The sequence below is a fragment of the Equus quagga genome, chromosome 7 (genome assembly GCF_021613505.1).
Source record: "Equus quagga isolate Etosha38 chromosome 7, UCLA_HA_Equagga_1.0, whole genome shotgun sequence".
Lineage (NCBI taxonomy): Eukaryota > Metazoa > Chordata > Mammalia > Perissodactyla > Equidae > Equus > Equus quagga.
In genome coordinates this window covers 7,543,972-7,556,662 of record NC_060273.1, presented here as the reverse complement: position 1 = coordinate 7,556,662, position 12,691 = coordinate 7,543,972, and the positions used below count along the sequence as shown (strand labels likewise).

The 12,691-nt window shown below is 48.7% G+C and overlaps 1 long non-coding RNA gene across 1 annotated transcript; it reads left to right on the top strand.

The window, feature by feature from the left end:
- Nucleotides 1–8,646: 8,646 nt before the first annotated feature.
- On the top strand, nucleotides 8,647–10,814 carry LOC124242478 (uncharacterized). Its single transcript, XR_006889456.1, has 3 exons — nucleotides 8,647–8,807; nucleotides 9,074–9,137; nucleotides 9,954–10,814. It is a non-coding gene; the product is annotated as an uncharacterized LOC124242478 (long non-coding RNA).
- The last annotated feature ends 1,877 nt before the right edge of the window (nucleotides 10,815–12,691 follow it).

Genomic DNA, 12,691 nt, shown 5'->3' with positions numbered 1-12,691 from the left:
GGCCCCGCCGAGGGGCGCCGCGGCCCGGACGGGCACCGCCGCCCCTCGCCTGGCCGGCCCGAGCCCGGCTACCGCCGCCCCATGGCGCCGCGGCCCCCACTAGGGCCGCCGCCGCAGACCGCCGAGCCTTCCGCGCTGCCCGGCCAGCGCCGCCGAGCCCACCCCGAAGACTGAGAAGCGACGTTGTCGCCGCCGCCGTCGACGCCTCTGCGGCTGCTGGTCCCCGCCCTCCCCCGCCCACATGCTGACTGCGGAAGCGCCGCCCCCTCGTCCCCGTCGCCCCTGCCCGGTTGGGGCGCGCCCGCTCCGAGGGCCCCCATTGGCCCGATCCGACCGGTTCCGCGTGCCGGCCCCTGAACACAGCGTCGTGATTGGCTCCTCGGCCTGTCTGCCTGACGTAACCAATGGGCGGGGGAAAGGCAGTGAATGTCAGGAAGGATGAAGTCGGAGAAGGAGGGGGAGGAGCTGACAGTGGTTGCGTCCAAGCCAACCAAGAAAAAAATAGATAAGGAGGTGCGCATGCGCACTTGCTCGCGGCGTCCCCCCCGCCCGGCGCGGGGTGGCCAGCGGGAGTCACGTGACCCGGCCCGGCGACCGCGCCCCGCGGGGGCTTTTCCGGCGCCTGTAGGCCCCAGGGGACGCGACATTGAGTCCGGCCCCCGGGCCGCGGGGACACAGGGGCGTGGTGGGTGGCAGCCTGCTTACTCCAGCCCTTTGGGCTTCCGAGGGGGAGAGGGAAGCGGAGAAAGTGAATAAAACGCGCAACTTGTGTCCAAGTTTGCAAAGTGCTCCCCCGTCTGTATATTGCACAGTCCCACTTCTTGGATGGACACATCGAGCCTGCGGGTCTAAAGGACAACTTCCAAGTTGCAAGGCCAGCGTGCCCTTCCTCGGGCTGACGGAGCTGCGCGGGGGAGGCCCGGCGCCCCTCCGGGGACATCGCCCCTGGACACCGCAGCGGCCGCCCAGCCGGTCCGCGAGGCCGAGAATAACCCGGAGCCGGAGAGGGGGTGCCCTCGCGCGTGTGGCGGCCCCCGCACCTGTCCTAAGCAGCACACTCCCGGGCCACGTGCGGCCGCCCGCGTCACGCGCCAGCCTGCGCCTCCTCCGGCAGGAACCCGCGTGGCCGCGCCGAGTGGGAGGCCCGGCTCCAGGGGAAGGTCCTGCGCCGGCCTTGTCACCCCGCCTTGCGCCGTCGCCCTGTCCCCGCCCCCTACACCCCCCAGCGACGGGGGCTGTGCGCCTGCAGTGGGCCAGGCGCGGGGCTGCGTGCCCTGGTCACCGGCCGGGGCGGCCCCCGGGGCGCAGGGTCTGGGGAGGAAGCGGCCACGTAAACCGGCGATGACCGCACAGAAGCAAACGGGCCCTCTAGACCTACACGCGGGCGGCGGGGGCAGGAGGGCCCCGGGGGTCCGGAGGAGTCGGCCACCATCTCCCGCTAGCTGCCTGAGTGCGCCCCTACCCAGCAATCCGGCTTTACGCCATCCCCTTCGGAATTAAATCTGCCCTCCTCGCAACGGCCTAAAGGTCCCTGCAGGATCCGGCCCCGCCTCCTCTGTTCTCCTCTCACGCCATCCCCTGCTGGCTTATGCAGCCTGGCCGCACTGGCCTTCTTTCCGTGTCCCCAGGACGCCAAGCTCTTTTCTGCCTCAGGGCCTTTGCCCTCGCAGTTCCCTCTCTCTCGGAAGTCTTCTCCTCCTCCTTAATCCTCAAGGCTCTGCTCAAAAGGCCCGTAAGCACACAGAGTCCTTGTCGGATCAACCTGGATAACGGAGCGCCCTCCACGCGCTCTCCGATTGCCTGGCTTTGTTTTTTCAGACCCTGTATCACTATCTGAAATGATGTGCTATTGGTGTGTTTACTTAGGGGTCGCCTCGCACCAAAAAAAGTAGGTTCTTCGAGGGCAGGGCTGTTGGTAGCCGTGTTTCTGGCTGAACCGTAGAAGATCCGTAGGGTTTAGGAAGAAAGGGAGATGGAGGCCAGGGCAGAAAGGACCTGCCAGGCGGAAGTAGAGGTTGTAGGGGAACCGCAAGTTCTTTTATTGAATCACGTTCAATAAAACACGATTTATGGATTCTATAATATGAAAAAAGGGTTTTTCAATAATGATTACAAAAGAAAAAATCGGAAAATCTTCGCTTATTTTTACAGCAAAAAAAGTTTCATCTGAGTGCATTTTAATATGTCTTCTGTGATAAGAGATCTTTCTGAGACCCGCTAAGGTCTTAAATGAGTCTCTCTCTCACACACACACGTGCACGCACGCACACGCGAGCACACACACACGCGCACGAGATGACGCTGGAGACCAGGCTACTGGCAGATGATTTTTCTCTCTTTCTAGACTGCGCTTTATAAAACCTAAGCAATGTTATCACACGTCAGCACCTGGTGGGTGCTCACAGCTGATGAGCAAGAGCTGTGGAGGGAGGCTCACAAGCTGCCACAGAGAAAAGCGGCATGTGCCAAATGCCATGAGGGCATAGAGTCAGAGTTGTGGGCAGGAGAAAGCGTACTTCCCAGTGGCGGGAATCCCGGAGGGCTTCCTGGGGGAGGAAGCATTTTCACTAGGCCATGAAGTACAGACAAGGCTCCTGAAAGGAGAGGCCCCCTCAGAGCAGAAGGACACGTAGATTCAAAGGCACAGCAGTGGAAAAGGCTTAAGGAACCAGGAATGATCTGGGTTGATTTGAACCACATTGTCTTTCTGGTGATGACGTGGTACCCTGTAGTATGGCTTCCTAAATAATTGTACCAGCACTTCCTAGCTGAGTGACCTTGGGCAAATTACTGAGTCTCTCTGAGCATGATAAATGGAGATGGTGACAGGAACTCACAGAGTTTGCTCTCAGGATTAAATAATAAAATATAATAATAAGTGAGAAAAGAACAGAGTGCCGTGCCAGCACACAAAATCACTCAATAAAGACTAGCACTCAAGGGGCCTGGGAAAGTGCCCCCGGATGAGCCTCCAACCTTGGAATTGGGAGGCCTGTATGTGCCACGATGAAGATGACATCTCTCCGCCGAGATCTGGAAACGTCACATCCGTTGAAAATCACTAGAGCTTGATGACTCAAGAAAATGTGGGTTAATGTCTACTTTCCATTTTTAACATCCTTCCAGACTTTTAAATAGGTATATGTAGACGCTTTTTAACATAAAAGATACATTACAAAGCTTGTTGTGAAACCTACCTTTTCTTTTCCATTTTCTATATCTTGGACCTCTTTTCCATGTCAACAGTATAGTTGCCTTATTCTCTCTTATTAGCAGTCACGTAGCGTCCCCAGGTCTGGGCACATCATAGTCTACTTAACAACTCTCTCCTTAAGGGCGTCTAGGTTGTTTTCAGTGTCTTAATCTCCCAATGACACGTCCTCAGCCTCCTTGTAGAGTCGTCTTTGCACACTCGTTCAGTTACTTCCTTTGTATCAATTCCGTAAAGTACGGGCTGGCCCGGTGGCGTAGTGGTTAAGTTCATGCGTGGCCCTGGGTTCGCTGGTTTGGATCCTGGGCGCAGACCTACACACTGCTCATCAAGCCATGCCGTGGTGGCGTCCCACATACCAAATAGAGGAGGACTGGCACAGATGTTAGCTCAGGGCCAATCTTCCTCACACACACACAAAAAAATCCATAAAGTAGAATCACTTGGTGAAAGCACTGTATTTTTCTGTATTCACTGGTTCTGTTATTATTACCACAAAAGCACTTGTTTCGCCTGAAGAATTCCAATTGCACAGAAGAACACAAAGCAAGAAGTACAAGTCATTCTACCTACCTTATTCCAGATCCTCCTCAATCCTATAACTAAGAAATAACTTGTGACCTTTGGAAACTGTGTCCGGGTGTATGTCATGTGCATACGTGTATACATGTAACTATGTACATGCATGTTCCCCTTAAGTGCAAAAAGGTCATCATTTTATATGTACTATTATACAAACTTTTTTCCCTTGATGTAATTTGGACATGACCCATGATACAATATAAATTCTTTTAAAATATTGTAAAGTATTTCATTGTGTGGACTGATTATTATAAAGTATTTAACACATTCCCTGTTGATGGAAATTTTGGTTGTGACCAGTCTTTGGCTGTTATAAACAGGGCGGTAATGACCATCCTTGCATGCATGTGCTACAGTGAACATCTTTGCCTGTGTGTACATGGATGCATATGCAAATAGCCTCAGAAATAGTATTTTGGCATCAAAAGCTATAGGAATTAAATATTTTATAAGAGACTTTTTAAAAATGCCCTTCAGAGAGGCAGAGCAGTTGGCATTGCCTCCAGCGAGGACCTGAGTGTGCTGTTTTTCTACAGTCCTGTCAATACCGAGTATCATAAACAGCTTTGTACTTTGCTAGTCAAAGAAGCAAAGAAAGGATGTCTCCTTGTGGTTGTATTGTGATTAGCCCAGTTTCCCAGGTTGTTATTGGTTTTTTATTTTGTTTACACTTTTCCATTTTTCTTGCCTTGCCAATTGTTTTGTAAATAGGCAAATCTCTTACTATAAAGCTTCTGAGTTTCGCATCAGGCTTAGAAAGCCTTTCCACACTCCAAGATTATTTGTTAGCGTGACTGAATCAAAACGGAAACGGGAGCCCATCTTTTTCCTCACTTATATGACTCGCGAACAGAAATGTCAAGTGATTACAGGATCCCAAGAGCTTCTCATATCTAACACATGCATTCATCACAGTAGACAGCAAAAGCGGTCTCGTAGATTATTTGCTGCTAAAAAAGGTCAAAGTTAGACTCCAAGGCATGAGTCAAAAGGGGAAAAGTCAAACAATATTGTAAGCACAAAAAGGCAATACAAACAGCAAGATAAAATAAAACATCCTTTATTTAACATTTAACAGCATGCAAATCAGCAAGCATGTTTAAATAAGAGCAATGTTTTCGTGAGTTTTACTACATTCCCCATTCCAGTTTGGGACCAATGTTGACACAGTGATGCATCCTGGAGTCGGGTCCTGCATTTTGCTTCTGTTGCATGAAATACCAGAAGTCCAGTCCTGCACATGCAGCTTACAGCAGAGGCAAGAGCACAACTTGCCCATCCTGCTGCCTTTCAGCCCTGCTTCGAAAGTTACACGCCGCTTCACCTTTGACAGCCCACATCTTTCCACGTGCTTGTCGGCCATTTGCTTATCTTCTTCGGAGAAATGCCTGTTCAAGTCTTCTGCCCATTTTTTATTTGGGTTCTCTTTTTATTATTGCATTGTCAGATTTCTTGATATATTCTAGATACCAGTCCCTAATCAGATATATGATTTGTGAATATTTTCCCCCGTTCAGTGAGTCATCTTTTCACTTTATTGATGGTGTCCTTGGAGGCATAAAAGTTTTTCATTTCGACAGAGTGCAATTCATCTACTTTTTCTTTTGCTGCTATGCTTACATACTTTTTTTTTTTCTGCTTTATCTCCCCAACCCCCCTGCCGTACACAGTTGTATATCTTAGTTGCATGTCCTTCTAGTTGTGGGATGTGGGACGCCGCCTCAACGTGGCCTGACGAGCAGTGCCATGTCCGTGCCCAGGATCCGAACCCTGGGCCGCCACATCGGAGCACGCGAACTTAACCACTCGGCCATGGAGTGGGCCCCCCACATACTTTTTTTAAGTGAGCTAAAATTCATATAACATGAAATTAACCATTTTGTATGCACTAGAAAAAATAATTTTCCCAACAATGGATAAATGGATAAGGAAGATGTGGTATATATATGCAATGGAATACTACTCAGCCATAAAAAAGACAAAATCATGCCATTTGCAACAACATGGATGGAACTTGAGGGTATGATGCTAAGGGAAATAAGTCAGACAGAGAAAGACAAATACTGTATGATTTCATTCATATGTGGAAGGTAAACAAACATTTAGATAAGGAGAACAGATTGGTTATTACCAGAGCGGCAGGGAAGGAGAAAGGGGGAAAGGGGCACACATATATGGTGATGGATAAAAAGTAGACTATTGGTGGTGAACACGAGGCAGTCTGTACAGAAACTGAAATATAATAATGTACACCTGAAATTTACACAATGTTATAAGCTGATACGACCTCAATAAAAAAAAAATTTGTCACAAAAATGCAAGTGGCATATTTAAAAAAAAAAAACACCCAGGAAAAAAACATTGCTAAAATCTAATATTGTTGCAATCTGAAGAGAGAAAAAGGATCATGATTATCATTTATTGAGTGCTAACCAAGCACCGTGCAGAGCTAAGTGACCTGGCTCAGTGGTTCTCAAAGAGGGGTGATTTTGCCCCCATCAGGGGACATTTGGTAATGTCTGGAGATATTTTGGTTGTCATAACTCGGGGGGTGGGGTGCTACTGCATCTAGTGGGTGGAGCCCAGGGACGCTATTAAACATCTTGCAGTGCACAGGACGGCCCCACGACAAAGAGTTCCCTGGCCCAAATGTCAGTCGTGCTGAGGTTGAGGAACGCCTGATCTATTTCCATCAATTGTCCCCTTTGACAGATAAGGAGACTTATCTTAGAGAGAGTAAAGAACTCATGTGAAACCACGCAGTTGTAGGCAGGAGGACCAGGACGGAAGCCCAGGCAGCCAGTCTCCAGAATGCCCACCCCTCCTGAGGCAGGACATCAGAAAGAGGATGACTTTGTGAGAAAACCTCTTGGAGAGGAAGGAATCCAAAGGTTATCGCTGAGAAGTCTCGCATTCCTAGTCCACAGTCTGATCGTTCATTGAGCCAGCATCGTGCAATGAGCAATCGGGTCTAGCTAACCTGAAGCTGAGCAGGATGCTTTGCTCTGGAAAATTCTCCAAAGGCAGGCAAATGAGCTCCATAATAACCTCGATATGGTTCTAGAATATGCGTATTTTTGCTCCTCAGAATTACAATGGGGCTTTGTAGAAATATAGGTCCCTGGGGCCCAGTCAAAGCTGTGAAATGTCATCCTCCGGAGTGGGGCCCTGGAATCTGCATTTTCAAAAGTCCTCTGGTTTCTCAAGTGCAGTATTCACACAAGGACCATATCCTGGGGTAGCTAGGACTGTTTTCAGATGTACTGGAATCAAGTGTGACTTGTTCCTCTGGCCTGGATCATCCTCTTGATTGTTTTAATCACTTCAGGATTAATAAGAAGCTTTGGGAAATCTAGAGACAGAAATCAACCTAGGAATATCTCTCTCCGCTAATTTCCTCCCAGATAATATTTAGCAACGTCGAGTGTGTTCGTTATCTACTCTTGTGTAACAAATAATCCAAACTTAGTGGTATAAAACAACAGTAAACAACAAAAATTCAGGAGCAGCTCAGCTGGGCACTCCAACATGGGGCTCTCTCATGAGGTTGCAACAAAGGTGTCAACCGGGCATCTGGTCATCTGAAGGCTTGACTGGGTCTGGAAGATCCACTTCCAAGATGGTGCCCTCGCATGGCTGGCAAGTTGGTGCTACCTGAGTGTCCTTAAGACGTGGCAGCTGGCTGCCCCCAGAGTGAGTAAGCTGAGAGATAACACGAGGCAGAGACTATCCTTTTTATGACCTAGCCTCAGAAGTCATGTAGCATCATTCTGCCACATTCTATTTCTCTGAAGCAAGACATTAAGTCTGGGCCACATTCAAGGGGAGGGAAATTAGGCCCCACTTTTTGAAAGGAGGGGTGTCATAGAATTGGGGGACATATTTTAAAACCATCACATCCAGCTCTTACCCATGCTGCCTTCAGCTCTCTGCTGAAGGCGAGATTCTTTGACTGTCCGTACACTCCTTGCCTCAAAAGGTGGCATGGCTTGCCTGGAGAGGAGGGTGGGCCCAGAAGGCTCGCCACTCCCATTCCACTGCCATCATGTACAGGAACTGTTCTAGCAACAAGACGGGGAAGAGATGTGTTCTGATCCCTTTTTAATTCCTTTCCTGGGGCAGAAAGGGCAAGCTCATGATGGAATCTGCTCACAACTCACTCGCCTCATTTGGTACACTGAAGAACGTGTTTCTCCCTGAACTCTTGTTTTAAATAGCAACACAGATTAAAAACAAAGTTAAATTTTAAAGATAGAAATTTTTAGCGGGAAAACAGAAGGCTTATATGTTCTCCTCCCCTTGTTATGAAATACAGAATTTACTGGGTAAATAAATTCTATCTGCCTTAAAAAACAATAGAAAACACTGCTAGTCTGTTATCTGTGAGACAGAAAAACTTTTACCCAGAAGTGTCAAAGAATCTCAGACCACCCATCAATGGATGAATGGAGAAAGAAGATGTGGCATACAAACAATGGAATACTACTCAGCCATAAAAAAGATGAAATCTTGATATTTGCTATATAATGTTATAAACCTATGTTACTTCAATAAAATACATCTGTATTTAAAAAAAACCTCAGACCTCATGGGGGAAATGGTGAATTTTCCTAAGAGTTTCTCAAAACTGAGTATGTAATGGGATAATATATACACAACAGAGTTTGCTAGCTCCCTTCCCAATATCCATTCCACAGTTATTCTTTGCTAACAGAGCCTAAACTGTACTCAAGTGGGCAACGTGCCCAGCTTAAGAACTACATTTCCCAGCCTGCTTTGCAGCTAATGGAGGATGAGGAAATAAGAAGAGGAAGTCACTGGGTGGGGCTTCCAGGAAAGCTATTTAAAGGAAACTGACTTAGCTTGCCTTCTTGCTCTTGCTACTTCCTCTTTCCTGCTTCCTGGAACACAAACAAGAGAGTAAAGGCTGCAGCAGCCATCTTTGACCATGAGGTGACCTTAAGGAAGGAAGCCATATTCTGGGGATGGCGAAGCAGAAAGGAGGAAGTCTCGGGTGAATTTGTGGGTGTCCCTGGGCTACCTCTAGACTTTTTTTTTAAGTAGAGAAAAAGCCCTCTAATTTATATAAGCAAACTGTGGTCAGTTCTCTGTACCAACAGCTGAAGACAATTCATTACTCTTTATATATGTAAAGCTTATGGTAATTTGCACAGTGCTAATTAAATGGAATATTCCATAGTTTGTGGAGATTTGGGGTTGTTTGTGCATTGGCTTTGCTTTTACCCATTGTATTTATGCAACTTTTCCCCATTACAACAGGGTGTTCCCTCCATGGCCGGTCCTCAGCCTGCAACTGTGGCTGCAAGGTGCTGCTGGTTACCAGGTAGGACTCAGGTTAAGAATGGGACTCTCGTTCTGACTCTCTCTGAGGGGTGGCTCGCAGGCAGTTAAATGCCCTTCCAGAAAGACTGCCCGCGGTCTTCCTACTTGCGGCAACTTTGCGGGTGGTACCCAGAGCCCGGATTGGAGGCACGGTTCAGCACAATGGTGATGTCACGAAGGGGGCCTCATAATAGACTATGCTTCTCTGGTCTCCTGCTGCTGACTGATGCCTTGATGTCCCTGAAAAGTGTGACAGCTCTAAAAGCAAAAACAAGGCTCAGGTCCGTTTGCTGGGGCGGGCATCACAGGCGGTCCAGCCTCTCCCTGAGGCAAGATGTCTACACAATAGATTCGCACTGTCTGACCACAGCCTGCATCCTGAAACAGGAGTAACTCAGCCCTCATATTCGATCCACTGCTCCGTGATTCTCACATGAATCACCTCGAGGTAGCGTGGACTACAGAGTCTGGTTCTGTCCGTCTGGGGTGGGGCCCAAGTCTGCTTTTCCAACCAGCTCCCAGCAATGCCGAGGCTGCTGGTCCACCGGCCTCATCTTGAGCGTGAAGGCACTTTCTGGCTCTTCTCACCACACAGATCCCAGTCTCTCAGGCACCTTCTGGTCATTCAGGTCTCCGTTCAAACATCTCTTCCTCCGAGCAGCCCTCCCTGACCAGCCAGTCCAAAACAGAGCTCCCCAACCCCCTTTGCTTTTTGCCACTTCACCCAGAGTTCTGTTCCTGGTGCTTATGCATCTTGGGATGAACAAGGCATATTCATTCTCTCACTTGCGTGTCCATCTCTCCTCAAACCCACTAGAACATTCCATGAGAGCAGAGACCATGTCGGCCTGCTGCCCTGTTCATCTCTCCATCTCCAGCGCCTAGAACAGTGCCTGGCACACAGTAGGTGCTTGGTAAATACCTTCGGCCAGAACGTCCTTCCAGAGGTGAGGTACTCACTCTCTGATATCTTACGACTTGAAAGAAACATTTATTTCTGTTGAGGAAAGTACTGTGTCTGCTATGAAGAAAACTTCAAAAAATATGAAGAAGAGACAATTACCTGGGGTGGGTTCTCCCAGACGTGGAACCTGAAACAAGGATGAGACGGCAAGTAGTTGACTTGGGAGGTGACCCCGGGACAGGGAAGCGAGGTGAGGAAGGCCAGGAGATAATTTGGGTATGTTAATGAGCAGGTTATTCGCTGTGGGCAACTGGGGTTCAGTCCCACTGGGGACCTCCAGGACTGAGGAAGCTGGGGCCCTGTCCATCACTGGTTGAGGTTTGGTTGCCCCAGGGGCGTGTGCATGCCATGGAGATACAGGCGAGCACCAACGGGGTCTGCCGTGCAACAGGTCTGTCCGGTATACAACCTTATTGTCTTCTCTAGGAACTGCCTGCCCACCACCCCATCCGCGGGTCACCAAGAGGAACCCCTAGAAGCCTTGTTTTGGGGACCACCACCAGCCCACCCATTTCCAGCCTATGTGCAAACTAGGACAAAGTTCCTCAAATTATTTTTTTCATTGAGACGTAATTCACACGCCATTTAATCCACCGTTTTAGGGGCCGGCCCGGTGGCATAGTATGTGCGTTCTGATTCAGCAGACCGGGGTTTGCAGGTTCAGATCCCAGGCGTGAACCTACACACCACTTATCAAGCCATGTTCTGGCAGCATCCCACATAGAAGAACTAGAAGGTCTTACAACTAGGATATAAACTATGTACTAGGGCCGTGGGGAGAAAAAAAAAGAGCAAGATTGGCAACAGATGTTAGCTCAGGGCCGATCTTCCCCACCTAAAAGCATAGCTTAAAAAAAAAATCTGCTGTTTGAAAGTACTCAGTTCGGTGGTTTTAGTATATTTCACTGTGTTGTCCAACCATCCCCACTGTCGGATTCCAGAACATCTTCGTGACTCTCATAGGAAACCCCACGCCCAGCAGCAGTCACTCTCAATTCCCCCCTCCCCCAGCCCCTGGCAATGACTAATCTACTTTCCATCTATGGATTTGCCTCTTCTGGATATTTCATAGAAATGGAATCGTAAAAAGTGACCTTTTGTGTCTGGCTTCTTTTGTTTACCATAATGTTTTTGAGATTTATATATGTTGTAGCAGGTGTCAACACTTCATTCTGTTTTACAGCTGAATAATATTCCATTGTACGGGTAAACCACAGTTTGTTTATCCATTCATCCGTTGATGGACGTTTGGGTTGTTCCCACTTTTTAGACTATTATGAATAATGGTGCTATGAATAATTTCGTGCACGTTTTTGTGCGAACATATGTTTTCAATTCTTTTGAGTATCTCAAATGATTTTTTGTAAGTGTCCTAAGTAATTCCTGTGGCTGGGGGGCAGCAGCCCTGGCTGAGGCTCAGAGACGCCCTCACTTTTACCCACTTGAGGGCGTCCCAGGACTTACAGGCGTCACCAGTGTGTCAATACCCCACTTCCCTCTCCTTCAGATGAGACAGCCATGTCAGTTGGGGTTGAGGAGGCGCAATTGGTCCCCTGAGAAACGAGGGGCTCAGGAGATGGCCAGCCACATGTGTGCATATGTAACAAGACTCCAGAGTGTGTACATGGCCATCTGTCCATGGGGCTCAGAAGGGGGCTATTCCCTCGCTGCCTTGCGACTCAGAAGCCCAGGATTTCCAGGTCCGCCTGCATTCTTTCATATGAGTTGATATATGTCTATGATGTCAGTGGAACCCCCCCCCAGATGTGCCCCTCCACACAGGACGCAACCTGGACACCTGCATTGTATGGGCCCCCCCACACCCCACTTTATATGCATCCTTCCCCCGCTCCCACCACAATTGACATAAGATCGTGTTGGCTGATTTTTGTCAGTCAGGAATTGAGAATTTGGGTTGAGACCAGAAATAGGGCCAGGTTATTCTATTCTTCTTGGAGGACATAAACTAGCCCAGGAGCCGCCCCTTCAAATTCGGTTCTTATTAAGCTGGAGCTTGATGGTTTCTATATATGTATGACCCCATATGCTATCATTAGCATCTTAGCATTCTTCCTTCCAGTCTTTTATATTAATATAATTCTTTCCAGCGGTGTGCTGGAGCTGGCTCCTATGGGCTTGGCTAGCCAGTTGTGTACATCTACCCAACTCCTCTTTCAGTGACATCTTGAGGTAGCTTGAAATCAGCCATGATGGGGGTCTTTCCACCACGGAAATTGGCAAATGCTACAGTTGAGGGATTTTCTTTTCAGAGACTTGGGTGTTAAATGTTTATCCTGTTTACCTAGTTGATTTACATACAAGACATCGGTTTACCCATTCACGTGCCTGCCAACCATCTAACACTCTCCTTAAGAATCCCAGGAGCTGGGCCGGCCCCGTGGCCAAGTGGTTAAGTTCACACGCTCCACTTCGGGGGTCCAGGGTTTCACTGGTTCGGATCCTGGGCGCGGACCTAGCACCACTCATCAAGCCATGTTATGGTGGCATCTCGCATAGCAGGGCCAGAAGGACCTAGAAGTATGTACTGGGGGGCTTTGGGGAGAAGAAGAAGAAAAAGAAGATTGGCAACA